Source organism: Drosophila virilis, chromosome X (genome assembly GCF_030788295.1).
Source record: "Drosophila virilis strain 15010-1051.87 chromosome X, Dvir_AGI_RSII-ME, whole genome shotgun sequence".
NCBI classification, from domain to species: Eukaryota; Metazoa; Arthropoda; class Insecta; order Diptera; family Drosophilidae; genus Drosophila; species Drosophila virilis.
In genome coordinates this window covers 19,701,380-19,715,950 of record NC_091543.1, presented here as the reverse complement: position 1 = coordinate 19,715,950, position 14,571 = coordinate 19,701,380, and the positions used below count along the sequence as shown (strand labels likewise).

Below are 14,571 nucleotides of genomic sequence, written 5' to 3'. Positions count from 1 at the left end.
AGAACGTCGAGCTGGATATAAACAGTTATTTTCAAAATGTCACTCTCTAAGCCTTGTTGCTACCTTAGGGTAAGAGACAATTATCGATATCTGTATCGATAAACGTCAGAGTGTGTTATCGAAATATTAACATCGATTATGCTCTGCCCACTCTTGGCTCTTGTGTTGGCATCTCCAGAAATTGAGCAAACCATAATTCTCAGCTATACAGGGTATCTGATAGTCTGGACTTGTGCTGCTGACCTGATTCTATGTGCATGTGAATTGCGGGCGTGTGTTTTGGGCTCGGATTACACTTGAACAGTTGGAAGCAATTGCAACCTGTTTGGCTCTGGGGCCAATGGGCAATTCAATGCAACGACTCTTGCAGTTATTTATGAGCTTGTTATTATTATTATTATGTGTGTCTGTGTCTGTGTGTGTACATATAAACATTTGCAATTAGCGGCTTTTTATGTTACACTTTAATGACAGTTTTGTTGTTGTTTTTTTTTTTTTTATTTACTTCAGCATTTTGTGTGTTGTCATGTTTTCCGCATTGAGGCGCCCAACCTTGAAGCTGGCACTGCAACTAACAACCAACTAACAACCAATTCAACAACTCAGCCACTGAACAACCAACCAACTAACCAACAACAACACGACATTTATTTAACTTCATTTGCAATTCGTTTGTATGATGAAAAAATTTAAAAAAAAATCACAAGAATCTTGCCCCGTTGCATGAAGCCGCTGCTGACAATGACGATGAATCAGCTGGTCAGCCGGACAGGCCGACAGTTGAACGGACAGTCAGCCGGCCGGCGATGCATGCGGTCAATGTCAGAGTGTGCATTGAGTGTGTGTGTGTGTGTGTGCACGAATCTTATTTCAAGATAAACCGCTTGCCAAGCACATGTTGCACATTACTCGTTATTGTCAATAATAATTGCTGAAAAGATGCCTTCAGATCTAACAGCCAATGGGCACAGTGTACAACATAGAACAATAATGAATATAATTGTATTTAACTAAATACCCAAAAAACGTATTTATATATTTATACATATATATATATTACAATTTTTATTATATATTCAAAACTAATCATAAGTATTTTGCGTCTTCAATCTGCTCGTTTGAACTGCTAACAAGTAATTCGGCACATATGCTGCACTTCCACCCATTTTCCGTGGCTTTAAATTATTATTATGCTGACGTGGATATCTAAAATTGTGATAGAAGTCGATTGTCTGGCAAACAAACAAGTTGCATTCGCTTGTTTCCCACCAATTTTCCACAGGTGCGTGTGGAATTTCCCTGCATCTTAGCTTAAGAGTAAAATAAGTAAGCTTCTTAGTTCCGATTAGAACAAACATATGCATACTCAAAGATCTTCAAATCGCAAAAGTTCGTGCAAATAATGAAATAATTTTTCTACTCCACAGTAAAACAGCGCTTCACGGTTGTTTGTGTGCCGCAACATGGCGTATGAGTGATGCTATAAATTACCTCAGATTCGTTCTATGCGATTTTGCCAATGAGCTGCCTATTGATGACTCTGCAGCAGCAGCAGCAACAACAATAACAAAAACAACAACAACTACAACAACAACTGCAACAGCAACATGCACGTAGGGGTCATTATGTTAGATTTGAATTTCTATGCCATGGTCTGGGACGCCAGCAGCTGGGCCCGAGAGCTAAATACAATGACACGAAAAAAACTTAATGATAAAACACACTCCAAGCCACAGACAACAAACAAATAAACAAAGCACCCAGGTAAGTAGTTAAGTTGATTTTTAGTTATTCAGTATTTTTTATTTGTTATTGTTGTTAGCCACATAATTAAAATTACATTTTTCTGAAAAATTGTTTTGCTTGAGGCTGCAGCATTACAGCAGATCCCACACAGATCCCCCCCGCACTCGCTTAGCCAATAACTGAGTTCAACATATTCTATATGGGTGAGGGGCAGAGGTGTGTTGCGCCGCTGTCTGTACTCTTGAGAGGGCGCGTTCCAATTTGTTAGTTGAGCGACACATTGTCCAAGGTTTGCGCTGCGGGCTTCAGAAACAATTCTTCCGCATTGGCAAGCCATCTATAGTCTAATTCAATTATAGAAAACTGTCTAGGCTTGAACGCATATGCGCATGTGTTCGAAAAAATATGTAATTAGTCTTTTAGGGGTGCGGTTAAAAAAAAAAGTAGTCGAGAATGGGTAAGGCCGGCATTGAAATGCTTATACAGAGAATCTTATACGAGTGCAAAAAATTGTCTGTTATTTCTATGAGCAAAAAATGCAGGTAATAAATAATATGATATCCAAATAAAAGCATAACGTAATTCAGCGTTGGGTTTTTGAGAATTAATGCCACAATCTATGCTGCTCACATACATACATATTATATGTATGTGTTCATGCAACCAACCCACTGGCAAATGCATGCAAGAGTTTGGGCCCAACCCAATATCAAACAGCGCCAACATTTAAAACATTTTAGACTTGAACTTTAAAGTTCAAAGCGACAAAATGGCATTTAACTTGACCAACAGCCGCCGCTGAAAGATGATGCTGTGAAAATGTCAAGCCACTAAACAAAAGACTTAAGACACGAACTATAAGCAAGGACAGGCCAAAGAATAAATTCGTACACATAGCTCACAAAATATTTATACACATTTATCCATGTGTGTCTATGGCAATCATTTGAAATCTATGCAACACGTTGCAGTTGCACTGAGGTAGCGGGAGGCAACAATCATTGCCTAATTTGTCGCCAGCAGGTGACGGGCGATGTCTCATATAGTAAATGATATACCATGTATATGCGCGTGCGCACACACACACACACATACACTAGTAGCCAAATTCATAGAACAGATAGATAGATCGTTAGATAGATGTATATATTGCATAGTTGGTTAGATTGATTGATGGATGGATGGTTAACTCTCAGCTCTCAATTAAATAATTTTGCCTCAATGACAGCAATAATTTAGAACGTTTTCTTTTTATGGCCGCAAATGCGAAACAGATATTTTTTTCGTTTGTGCTGACCTTTGCCAGAGCCTAGCGACTTTTTTGCTCCATCTTTCGGCTCAATTTCCACTATTTGAATGCTTGAAGAAGCGGCTGCCTTCTTTATTATTGTTTTATTTTTATTTTTTTTTTAGCATTTTGCAGCGTCTTGAATGTTGTGTTGTGCTGTGATAAATGAGTTCGCTCCGATTTCAATAACATGCGATCGCTTTAATGCCTTAACATTGGAGTTAATTTCTAAAACACTTTGCCACACATGCGCTCGCAATTAGCCATCTTAGCCATGAGTCTCTTGGTCTCGGTTTCAAATTTAATTTCAATTTTAATTTCTGTTTCGGTTTCGGTTTAGGTTTTCTGTCTCGGTTTCAGTTTCAGTTTCGGTTTCATTTCTGTTCCGTGCTTGGCATTCCAATGCCGGGTAGGCAACATTATTAGACGCTTATGCATAAACAATTTGATTTTATGTACAGCTCGCACATGCCCCCGACTTAGCAGCCCAGACTGCGCCCATAAATCTTGACGCCTCGCCTGACTCAATTAAATACGAATGTGCACACACACCTAGGCACACATGCATACATTTACAAAGAGCATATGGCGGCACACTGTGCCTGCCTCGAGTGAAACATGAGACTACAATTCAAAACTCAACAGTTGCATCGCCCATTGATTTATCGATTTATCGAAGTGGGAGCTGCTCGCCTAATGAATTCTTCTTAGCTAATATATATCCGTAAACTGTTGTATCATGCGCCTCTTTGCACCTTTTATGGCATCCACACGTTTCTCATTTGCATGCAAGTCTCTTTAGTTCTTTAATTTGTTGTTGGTACTTTTGCTAACATGCATTTCAATTGAATGGGGATTGTCAGAGTTTGAAAATGTGCGACTTTTTATAAAAACCTCGCATTGCATTGATTGTGTTTCATTTTTATACTCTGATCATCAGATATACTTATATATTCATAAATATATGATATAAGTTCTGTGCAGGGAAGCTATTCTTAAAATAGTTGCTGGTTTGTTGAATATAATATTGAAAACAGAATATTTTGACATATAAGATTCTAGTATTTCACCTATCTTTCTTATAAGTTGTTAATGCCTAGTTTTTGACTGATAGTACTCTGCCTTCAAGGTGATAGAGAAACTAGTTCGCATAGAAATAGACAGTCAGAGAGACGGGCATGGCTATATAAGTTCTGTTGAAGCTGATCAAGAAACTATATATGCGTCATGGGTCCCAAGATATTTTCTACTATGCTCTCACACATTTCATGAGAAAATTTTAATGCCCTTTACAAGGGTATAAACATATGATATATAATTATAACTATTTGTATTAGGTGGCGCATAATATAATTAGTTTAAGTTTAAGCTTTTTGTCCTATGATCCAAATAGTTGTAATACAGTACTCTTTATTAATACTATTGAAGAATATATGTTTTATAATTTCGAGCGAAGCAGCCCTAGCGGACAAGCAGAGTGGCAATTAACCAAACGATTACGATGACAGTAACGTCTTCGTTTGGGCTTATGGTAACGTTTATCATTAGCTGTGCGCATTGTCATTGAAACAATTCATTAGCCAGCTGTGGCTGCAGTTAAATGGCCGCGAGCTACAGTTTGTAATTAGATGAGCAACTTGAGTTTTGGCTCTTATCTGAGACATACGTAGCATATCCATATCCATATCCATTACCATTTCCATTTCCGTCACTTGAGTTCATTGTGTTTGTTATTATGTTTCTTAATGACTTACAATGGTTTGTTTGTGGTGCTCTGGTGTTGCTGTAATGGGCCAGGGGCTGCCTGGCCTGGCCATGGCTTAATTGTTGTCTAGCTGGCAATTTGTGGCTTTGAGTTCGGCCTGCACCTGTACATGTCTATATATATATACATATATATATATATGTGTGTGTGTGTGTGTACATAAATGCGCCATCATCCATAGCCATAACCATAACTCAATTTGTTAACATAATTCGCTCTGACAGCGACGCGTTGCATGCCACGTTTAGCTGCGCCATTTGCCACACGAGTCTCTGCATCAGTTGGTGACATTGGCCGCCGTTTCCAGCTAAGCGGCTGGCGACTAATTGAACATGACATTTGCCAATAAACAACAATCGTTTAATGTGCATTATTCTGACCTTAAACAGCTTATTGAAAATTGGTTTTCAGTTTTTCGTTTTTCCCTCTTGCGGCTTGGATTAGTCGCCTTTGCTGTGGCTTCGCTTGGCTTAGCTTGGCTTTGCTCGGCTTGGATGCTCATAAGTATCTGCCTCTAGCGCCCCTATGAACATTTATTGAATATGTTAAAATTGCTATAATTTGTTATCGTCGATCCACAATCGCAAAATGTAGTCTCTTGTTGCATGCGCTTCAATGTCAAGCTGCAAGCGGCGGCCCCAAATGAAATCCAGCATCTGCTTCAAATATCAAGTGCTTGTTTTTGTTTCTACCAAGTCCGCTGCATTGTGCTATGCCATATGCATATTGGCACATAAATTCAGTTCGATCAATTTTTAAAGAGCTTCAATAGACTAGCTTTAAGTTAGGTGTCAAGTTCATTATCTCAGTTTGAAGTCACCAAACAAAAATACCAATCAGTTCAATTAAACTGCATTTCAAGATCAGTGTGTATTGGTTGAGTAAGTTTTCTTTTCTTAATAATTATTTACTAACGTAACTAGTGTAACTTATTCAGTTAATAAATTAATTCTAGCCGAGCTGCTTTGAAGTTGGCACCGGTTAGCTTTTGTCTTACAAAAAAGATAAATTTATCTATTCATTTGTTTTTTATGTTTCAAATGATGTCTAAAGACCATTCACAAAGCCTGAACCTTCGCTCATATAAGGCCGAACAGATTTAAATATTATAGCTTAATATATCGCTCCATATAAAACTGTTTGTCCTTACTGCCTGATTGACTGATAAACTGACTGACTGACTGAATGACTGACTGATTGACTAACTGACTGACCGACTCATTGCTGATTATGGATGATGGGAAATTCTACCGAAGTGTGGAAAAATCAAGAAAGACGTTTTTATAAAAGTTGTAAGTTAACCATCGGTTCGGTTTAAAAAGCATTTTTAGAAAACTTCATTTAAATTTGTTTGGTACGTTTTTCCTACTTATTATATATACTGCCTTTCAAACGTGTTGGCTAAAAAGTGACCGATGTATTCCAAATCTGTGTAAAATCTGCAATGAGATGAGATGAGATGAGAGAATTGCACTAACGGGGATGTAAGTTGTTCACGCAGAGTTCCATACAAACTCACTTTGGAGAATTCAACAAAATATTTACAGAAAATAGATTTTATTCTGCATTTAAATATGGCTTAAAATTTGATGCCAAAGATTTAGACTAGTTTTTATAGGATTTTTTAAAGGTTGTCAAATTTGCTCGGTTGCTTTCTGTGAGTCCATTTCACAGCTTGCAGCAGTTTGCAAGTTTGTAACATTATGAATAGACTTTTCCAGCTGAACTATAATAAATGCTTTTATAAATATAATAAATGACAGACGGACGGAAAGACAGGCAGACAGACACTCAGACAGACTGGCAGACTCGGCAATAGTTTCTGCCATTCCGATTGTGTCTCACTTAGTTACTTTATTTATTATTATTTTGTTGTTGTTTTTCGTCTATTTTTTTTGCAATAATATAATTTAAATGGCTCTTTTGAGTATTATTTATGAGTGCTCTGGCTGTTGCATGACATAAATGTGTGGCTGTCGTCGCTTTGCTGCTCCGGTTGTTGCTGTTCGCGTTGTTGTTGTTGATGTTGTTGGTGTTTCTTGGCTTTGCACGCATATGACCCTCAGGTCTTCCATGAGAAAAGTCATGAACATGACTGGAAATAGACATAATGACAGTGGGACGGAACAGACATGACCAGACTTGGATTGTAATATTGAAGCACATCGTTAGACGACAACAACAACAATAAGAGCAACAGCAACAATAATAAATAAACGTGTGTAATCTGTTACAACGTTGCCGCATTTTATTGTTGCAAAAACAACAAAATTCTTTGTTGTTAAAGTTGCTCATAATCATAATAATAATTTTTCATAACGTAATAATTCTTGACTTGCTTTTTTCTTGTTGCTTTAATATTTTTTCTCATCGTTATGTCTAATTAAAGTTGCGCCTTTGTCTTTGTCGTGCATTTGTGTGGAGTGGGCGGCAAAGGGGGCAGATTTCGCATATGATTTTTAGCACCCCTAAACAGCTCAAGTTTTTCATATGATTTATATATTTTTTGTTGATTTTTTTTTTAGTATTTATTTATATCGTCATCGTGTGGCAGCCGCAGCACAAAATTAAAAGAAATAATTATATTTAATGTTGACTGGCCAAGGACGCGCTAGTTAGTTGCGTTTTGTTATTGAGGTTTTTCGCGTTTCCATACTTTGTTCTCTATGCACCGTCTGACTATCTCAATCTGCCTCCGACTGTCTACCTCTGCCTCTGTCTGTCTGTATGCCTCAATAATCATTGTGCAGTCATGGATTCGACTATTGCTGCTCGCTTCGCTGGGCGCCGAGTCGGCTTATGTATAGAAGCGATCTCTATATACACTAGAAACAAATGTGAAATGCAACATGCTACGTTTGCCTGTCAGTCAGTCAGTCAGTCAGCCAGTAAGTCAGTCGGTCAACCATAGAGTGCAATGTGCGAGGGCGCGGATGCTTGCAGGCATTTAATAAGCGTATGAGAAGCTGTTGAACGCATTGCAGCTGCGACTACGATTAATCATTAGAAATACTTATGAGCCGATGCAATCTTTAGATTTATTCAACAACACTAAGTTGGAAGTTGCTATATCAGCTTTCAGTTTATTCTTAAAAATGTACACAATGTACTCAGCTATTTGATAAAATTCAATTCATTCTTGAGCGTTTACTTTGACAAACAATTTAATCAATATATACTCAGCATCTGCTTGGGCAAGAAATCAGCTCTGAAATAAAAAACGTAGTTTGACCTTTTAACTACGAATCTAGCACATATGTATATGCAGAAATGTATAAAATTCGTAGTCTTTAAGATTGTTGAGTTGTATATAGATTATCAAAATATATCCCAAACAGTAGCTTCGTTGACCAGACAATGGCGTATAATTATTAAAATTAAAGAAATTGAAGTAAATCAAATCAAAAATTCATTATAATATCCATATTTAAATTCCAAGTAATTGCATGAATAAAATTGACTATGCAAAAATCAAAAGAAACTAACAATAAACCAAAAAAAAAAAAATTAAAATTGAAATTTGATTAACGATGCGGCTTTTGTTTGGGTAGCTGTTTGTAGATCGACGATTGCAGATCGCAGCTCGCAGATCGCAGATCGCAGCTCGTCGATTCCTTTCAAAATATTTACACAAGGGCGTACGTGTCTGAGATAAAAACAAAAATCAATGTAAATTATGGCACGTTACGAGTGCTTTGGGCATTCGCATTCCCTTCAAACTCAAGCCCAAATCCATTCGGCATATGGCAATGGGCCAAGTGAAATGAGCCAGCGGCCAGTGCCCATAATCAGCATAAAAATGAATACAATTCAAAGTTATTATTTTGCTTTCTTGGCGGGGCACTCGTTGGCTCGAGCTAAAAATGGCTAATAAGCCATGCCGTTTGCCACTTGGCGTATGCGTGATATTTGTGCTTTTATATGCATTATGTGCCGCATGCAATTAAATGTCGCCTGAACGCGCTTTGACACACGGCTCCATCTGCGTCTGGCCGACAAACGATACGTTTATTTAGCTGAGTCAGCGACAGTGGCAGCGGCGTTGGCCCCCAAACTCGTTTCCAGGCCAGGTCTTAGCCCAAATGTGGACGGCCAGGCAGCGAGCCTGGAACTGGGGCCACGGCACGTTCGAGTACAGTGCCAAAAACGCAAACGCTTTTTCAGTTGCTCTCGTTGCTGTTGTTGTTTCAGTCGTAGTTGTTGTTGTTAGTTGTTTTTTTTTGGTCGCTTTTGGCCAACAAGGTGAAGGTTAGCGAACTGTCGCCAAATGCAACACACGACTTGTAGATATGGGAACATGCGCGGCGGGCTACTTGAAGCATTGCCGGCTCCATAAATATGCAAATCACATTTTGAACTCGGCCAGCGACTTGCTGCCCAAATTCATGGCATTATTTTGCTTTTGTTTTCGGCTGCTGTCTCGTGTTCCGCTTAACTGTTGCAGTTGCATTTGCGTGGCCCAGCAGTTTGTCGCAATTTGTTTTGCAACGAAAAAGCCGCTAAAACGGGACGAAACTTTAGCTATTTATCGAAGTCAGCAGATAAATAAATAAATAACCGAAATTAACTAGAAATATTTATAATTTCGATTATTTTGATAGATTGAGACATAACTCAGTGTATCTAGCTGCCTGCTTACATTAAGCTGAAGCTCGGACTGCATAAAAAAAGGAAGACAAATGCCTTCCGTCTGTGCACAGCAATAGAAAGTGAGTTACTAGATAATTATGCATCTTATTTATGTTAAAATTGGGTAAGCTACCTTTTTTTTTTTTGGTTACATGGATTGGCATCTAATAATGATGTTAATGTACAGCTTGGACATATTGTATTCAGTGTGGAGCACACTCGATGCCATACGTATAAAACATGAATTACTTTCCAGCAGTGCTGCCTCGCCCCGCATGGCCCACCACAAGCCACTGCCGCTGATGCTGGCTGGTTGAAGTGGCAAAACCCCAATCACAATTATGCAGCAATGTAAACATACACAACACATCGATAGTTGTCGGTTTGTTGGTTGTCAGCTGTTGGTTGTTGCTTGTTGTCTTCTTGCTCAACGGCTAGCTCATCTTTTCGTCAGTTTTAAACGGCTGCCTGATTGATTTTTTGGATTACAACATGACCTAACTGATCATTATGACCATAACGCAATTTGCATTCGGCTCTTTAACAGTCCGTCTCCTGAGATTGTGTGCGCACGCGCGCGTGTGTGTGTGTGTGTGTATTTGTGGCAAATGGAAAATGGAACTTTGTGATTGATTACAATGTCCAACGGTGCGTGTCCAAATGGCCAACGGGCCCTGCACAGCGAGCAATTACGTTATTTTCACTGCGAGAGCAAAATGAAGACATCATTTGGCTTCAATTTGGCTATTGCCACATTTCGATTTGTATAACAAATTGCACACAAATACCCGAAACCGTAAATAACAGTCGAAAAAGCTTCGGCTAAGGCTACACAAAATGTAATTAATCAAATGTTACCAAAAACTCAGCGACAAAATGACAAACTATGTTTAACGACAGTCGAATGCACTTACCAGCTCGAGCAGTATATAAATTGGGGCAACTTTAAAGCCATAAGGCATATATTTATGTTCAAGCGAAATTGGTTCGGCTTATAGAAACTTCATGGGCAAACATGCTGCCCAATTAGAGAGCAGTATATAGCTATTCCTTACATTCAAAGTAAGCTGCCTTACTTATTAATTATAGTTTATATTTGCCAACAAAATATGGGAATATATATACACATATAATCTTTAAATTTAGTTTTTAATATATAATAATATATATAATAAAAAAAAGGAAAGATAGCCAAAACCAACAGTATAATACTAAAAAATATTCAATAAAGCTTCAAAACATAGAAATATTCAATCTTAGCCTCATGTTTTAAGTTAGGAAAAGTTTATATTAAAGTTTAAGCTTTATTAAGCGCGAACTCTTTTTAATTAGAAGTGAACAACAAACATCACTTTCATGCGAAGCTATTAAAATAAATTAAAATAAATAAAATAATATTGCCTTATACATCAAAATAAGTCAAGCATATTTTCATCTTAATCTTCATCTACATAATAACCTTTCGTAAATTTGCTGTACTTTAGTGTACTATAGATTCAGGTCACGACAAATCAAAAATATGGGATGAAATAAAGCCCTCATATATATATACCTTGGAACTTCAGTACAAGGGACATATGTAAATTAAGAGTTGAATTGTTTAATTAATGTTTTAAAAATACATATAAATATATATTCTATAAACAACATATGAATGAGGAAAGCTAGGTTGAGAAATATAACCTAAATACAGGAATCATGAAACATTTTTAAACATCAATAGAACCACAAATATTTTTTTTAATTTATGCCCTGCAACATATTTGTACACAAAGTCCAATGTATAGAGAAAACGTGGAAGTTTATTATTTTATTTTAAAAAATATTATAACTAAGACTGGCCACGCTCCGGGCGCAATGAACTAATGAGTACTAGACACTGGCCATATTTGACTAATATTCAAAGATAAGAAAACTGGAGTTGCTATTAAGTTTTCTATGCAAGAACAGATAAAATGATGATAGGGGATAAACTGGCTACGTCTTAGAAAGTATACAATAATTTTCAATATGTAAGAGAGCTTTATTAAAGTTATATAATGGTTATGTTTTTAGTTAAGTACAGCTTTAAGGCGGCGAAATTGAAGCACCCGTTGGTTAGGGTATTTAACACATTTGTACACGAGTAGCCTCTGGCTTTGCTCAACTCTGCACAGCATGTCGCACATTTTCGTTAATTTATTTTAATGTTAAGAGAAACAAAAACAAAAAAAAAAAAAATAAACAAAAACCAAAAGAAACGAAAACAATTTCATTTTGTTACACACAAAATTTCAAATGTGCCGCATTCAACTCTTGAATTTGATTAATTCGCTTTTGGTACTTTTTGGTACTTTCGCCCCCAAAATGTGTATTAAAATCGATTTTGCCGATTTTAATTAGTTAATTATGCATTTTTGCCGCCAGCTTATGTAAGTAAAAGTCTTTTATAGCCCGATGCGTTTTTAAAATCGTTTCATTTGCATACCCCGATGAGGTCTTTCTCTCTCTGCGCGTCTATCTATCTCTGTCTCCGGTCTCTGTCTCTCTGTCGGTCTCTGTCTCCTTTTATCGTTCATCTGAGAAATGAATGAGAGTTGTCGCTACCGTTTGGCGACACTATTTGTCTCTCGCTGCCCAATTGCCCAATTCCAATTGCTTTAGATCAATGATCGATGGTTGGCGGTCGCGCGGCTTTTCTTTCATATCATTTCATTTCAATTTCAATTTGAATCGCAATCTAAGTATCAGAGTTTCGGTTTCAATTTCCAAATTGCCCAATTGCCCGCAATGCGTTTGGTATTTCGAATAATGAAACCTTTAATAAAATCAGCTCGCACATAAACTGTGTAATTACGGTCGGTCCGTTGGGCCGTCAGTCACACAGCTCGTTGCTTTTAAAGGTTAAAACTGAGCATTTACAATTTTTAAAAGCCGTTAAAGTGCATAGCAACAAACACAGCGCACACCATGACAACAACAACGACAATAACAACAATTAACCAAATTGCGCTTTGTTCCAATTTTAAAGCTTGGCTCTTTCTATGCCCAAAACATACACACACACACAGCTGTTAACTCTTTAAACCTTTCAAAGTTTTGGTCAAAGTTCGAATCGTTTATTACCAAAAGCAGCAACTAAAAACTTTACTTTTTATTTAAATATGGTATTGAAGCTGAATCTACATTTGACTTTGAGTCGAGGCTATTATTACATTCAAATCAAATTCATATTTGAAGCCAATTAATTTAAATAAAAATAATATATAAAAACAAGAAAAAGTTTTTAGTGGAGAGTGCTCGAGAAAGCTCAAGCCTTGACAAAAATATATATACCCCCCGAGAGGCTACAAGTAAAGCCTGAACGGACCTTGAGGGTTTCTATATCTATACGTATTTCGATACCATGCAAACGGACAGAAGGCCAGGAGGATGGTCGGATAGGTGGACGGCCGGGCGGACAGTCGAATAGACGAGGAGGCGAACATGGTCAGATCGACTAGGCCTTTGATGCTGACCAATTATAAATACACTTTATGGTGTCGAAGACGCTTCCTTCTGCCTCTTACAATTATTTGCAATAAAAAATACGATATACCCGGTTGGCATAAAGAGAAAAGAAGTTGAAGATAACAATCAATTAATCAAAAACGTGGTGTGCATATTTTATTTATTGGCTGTTAAGTACTGAATATCAATATATATTTACATTGTGAAACAAACTATCGATGACAACGATCAGTTTAATCGAAAACTTTCAATAATTAAAGCAATAACTGTTATAACAATCAGAACAAAGAGGGGGCTTGAACTGAAAAGTCAGCCAAGCGTAAAAAATACGTTGCTCTTAAGAACTCGAAGAGTTGTAAAATAAATCAGTCTTGTTTGAGTAAATATCGTTTAATGTGCGCCTTTTCTTATTTGTTTTTCACTTAAGGGATAGCTTAGATAAATATTTGTTAAAAAAAGCATGAATCGTAGAATAAGCTGTTGCAATAATTATACAAATTGATTGGGCGTCATATAGTTGGGAAAGTCTGAATAGCTTGATAATTAAAATTAAAGAAAAAAAAATAGAAAATAAATAAGTATGAGTTAACTCATTGAAAGTCAAAGACCCAGTTTTCAGTAACCACTTCAAAGTCCGATCCTGACATAGTCTCTCGCGTGTAATTGCCGCAACCGCAAATAGGTACTCGTATGAGTATTATGTACAGTATGAGTATGTGCGACTAAAGCGGCAACCACAATAATAAAAGAAACCGAAAGCAGATCTTCAGATTGCATGCAACGCCTTTTTGGCCACGTTTGAGCCACATCAATTGGGATTGCGATATGGCCTGAGTTAAGATCGTAACGAATTTTATTTACTTTACTTTTTTTTTTTGTATTTGTATTTGTATTTTTATATGTCTTATTTCATGCGCTCATTCAATTTTATTCATTGTGTTAATGAATGGCAATTGTTTGCTTATGATTTTACGGCTTGTTTGTGCCACGAATCGGGGGCGTCTCTTGACAACCTCATCAGCACAATTGCCAACGCACATATATTTCGGTATATATATACACATGTGAGTCTCGTAACTGTTGGATGCGAATCGCAATTAAAATGTCAAGCGACTTGCGTATGATTAACTTACAACAAAATAAAAAAAAAAAGGTAGAGTAATTACCAATAAGAGCAATCGTTAATTATATAAAACAAAATAGAGCAACTTTCCACACTTTTTACACAATTCACAAACAGAAGTCAAACCCTTATTAAAATCAGCAAAGTGAATGGCTATCTTCGGATTACTGTGACAGAAATGTGGTATATAACTTTATAGAAATTTTATAAAAATGCCTTCCGACCGATTATTCCTAGAAAACGGATTTGACACATGCTTGCAGATAGATTGGATATTAATGTTATAACAATTAATATTCATACAAGAACTCATTTGCTGCTATCTATAGAGCTATGTGTTATGGTAGGCCAATCTTAAAGGGAAGTTATCAAAATAAGTGTTGTTTCAGTTTTATATAACTTTAAAAGGGAGAGACGAGTGCCTCAATAGAAATAGATAGAAGGAGCAGGGTATTTCGACTCGCTTTTGACTGATTATGTGTTATATGTGTGTGTGTATATACTATATGCGCTCGGAAGCGTTTTCTTCTA

General features: G+C 37.0%; 1 protein-coding gene and 1 long non-coding RNA gene across 4 annotated transcripts in view; one reads left to right on the top strand and one right to left on the bottom strand.

Annotated features, from left to right (window-relative positions):
• The window catches only part of LOC116652011 (uncharacterized), a 132,692-nt gene that overhangs the window by 3,409 nt on the left and 114,712 nt on the right, over nt 1–14,571 (top strand). For both annotated transcript variants that reach the window (XR_004305020.2, XR_004305021.2), the window contains exon 2: nt 1,428–1,764. This is a non-coding gene — a long non-coding RNA (uncharacterized lncRNA). The remainder of the gene's footprint in view (nt 1–1,427; nt 1,765–14,571) is intronic.
• LOC6631580 (uncharacterized) overlaps nt 1–14,571 on the bottom strand; it is a 32,760-nt gene that overhangs the window by 9,042 nt on the left and 9,147 nt on the right. The window lies entirely within an intron of this gene.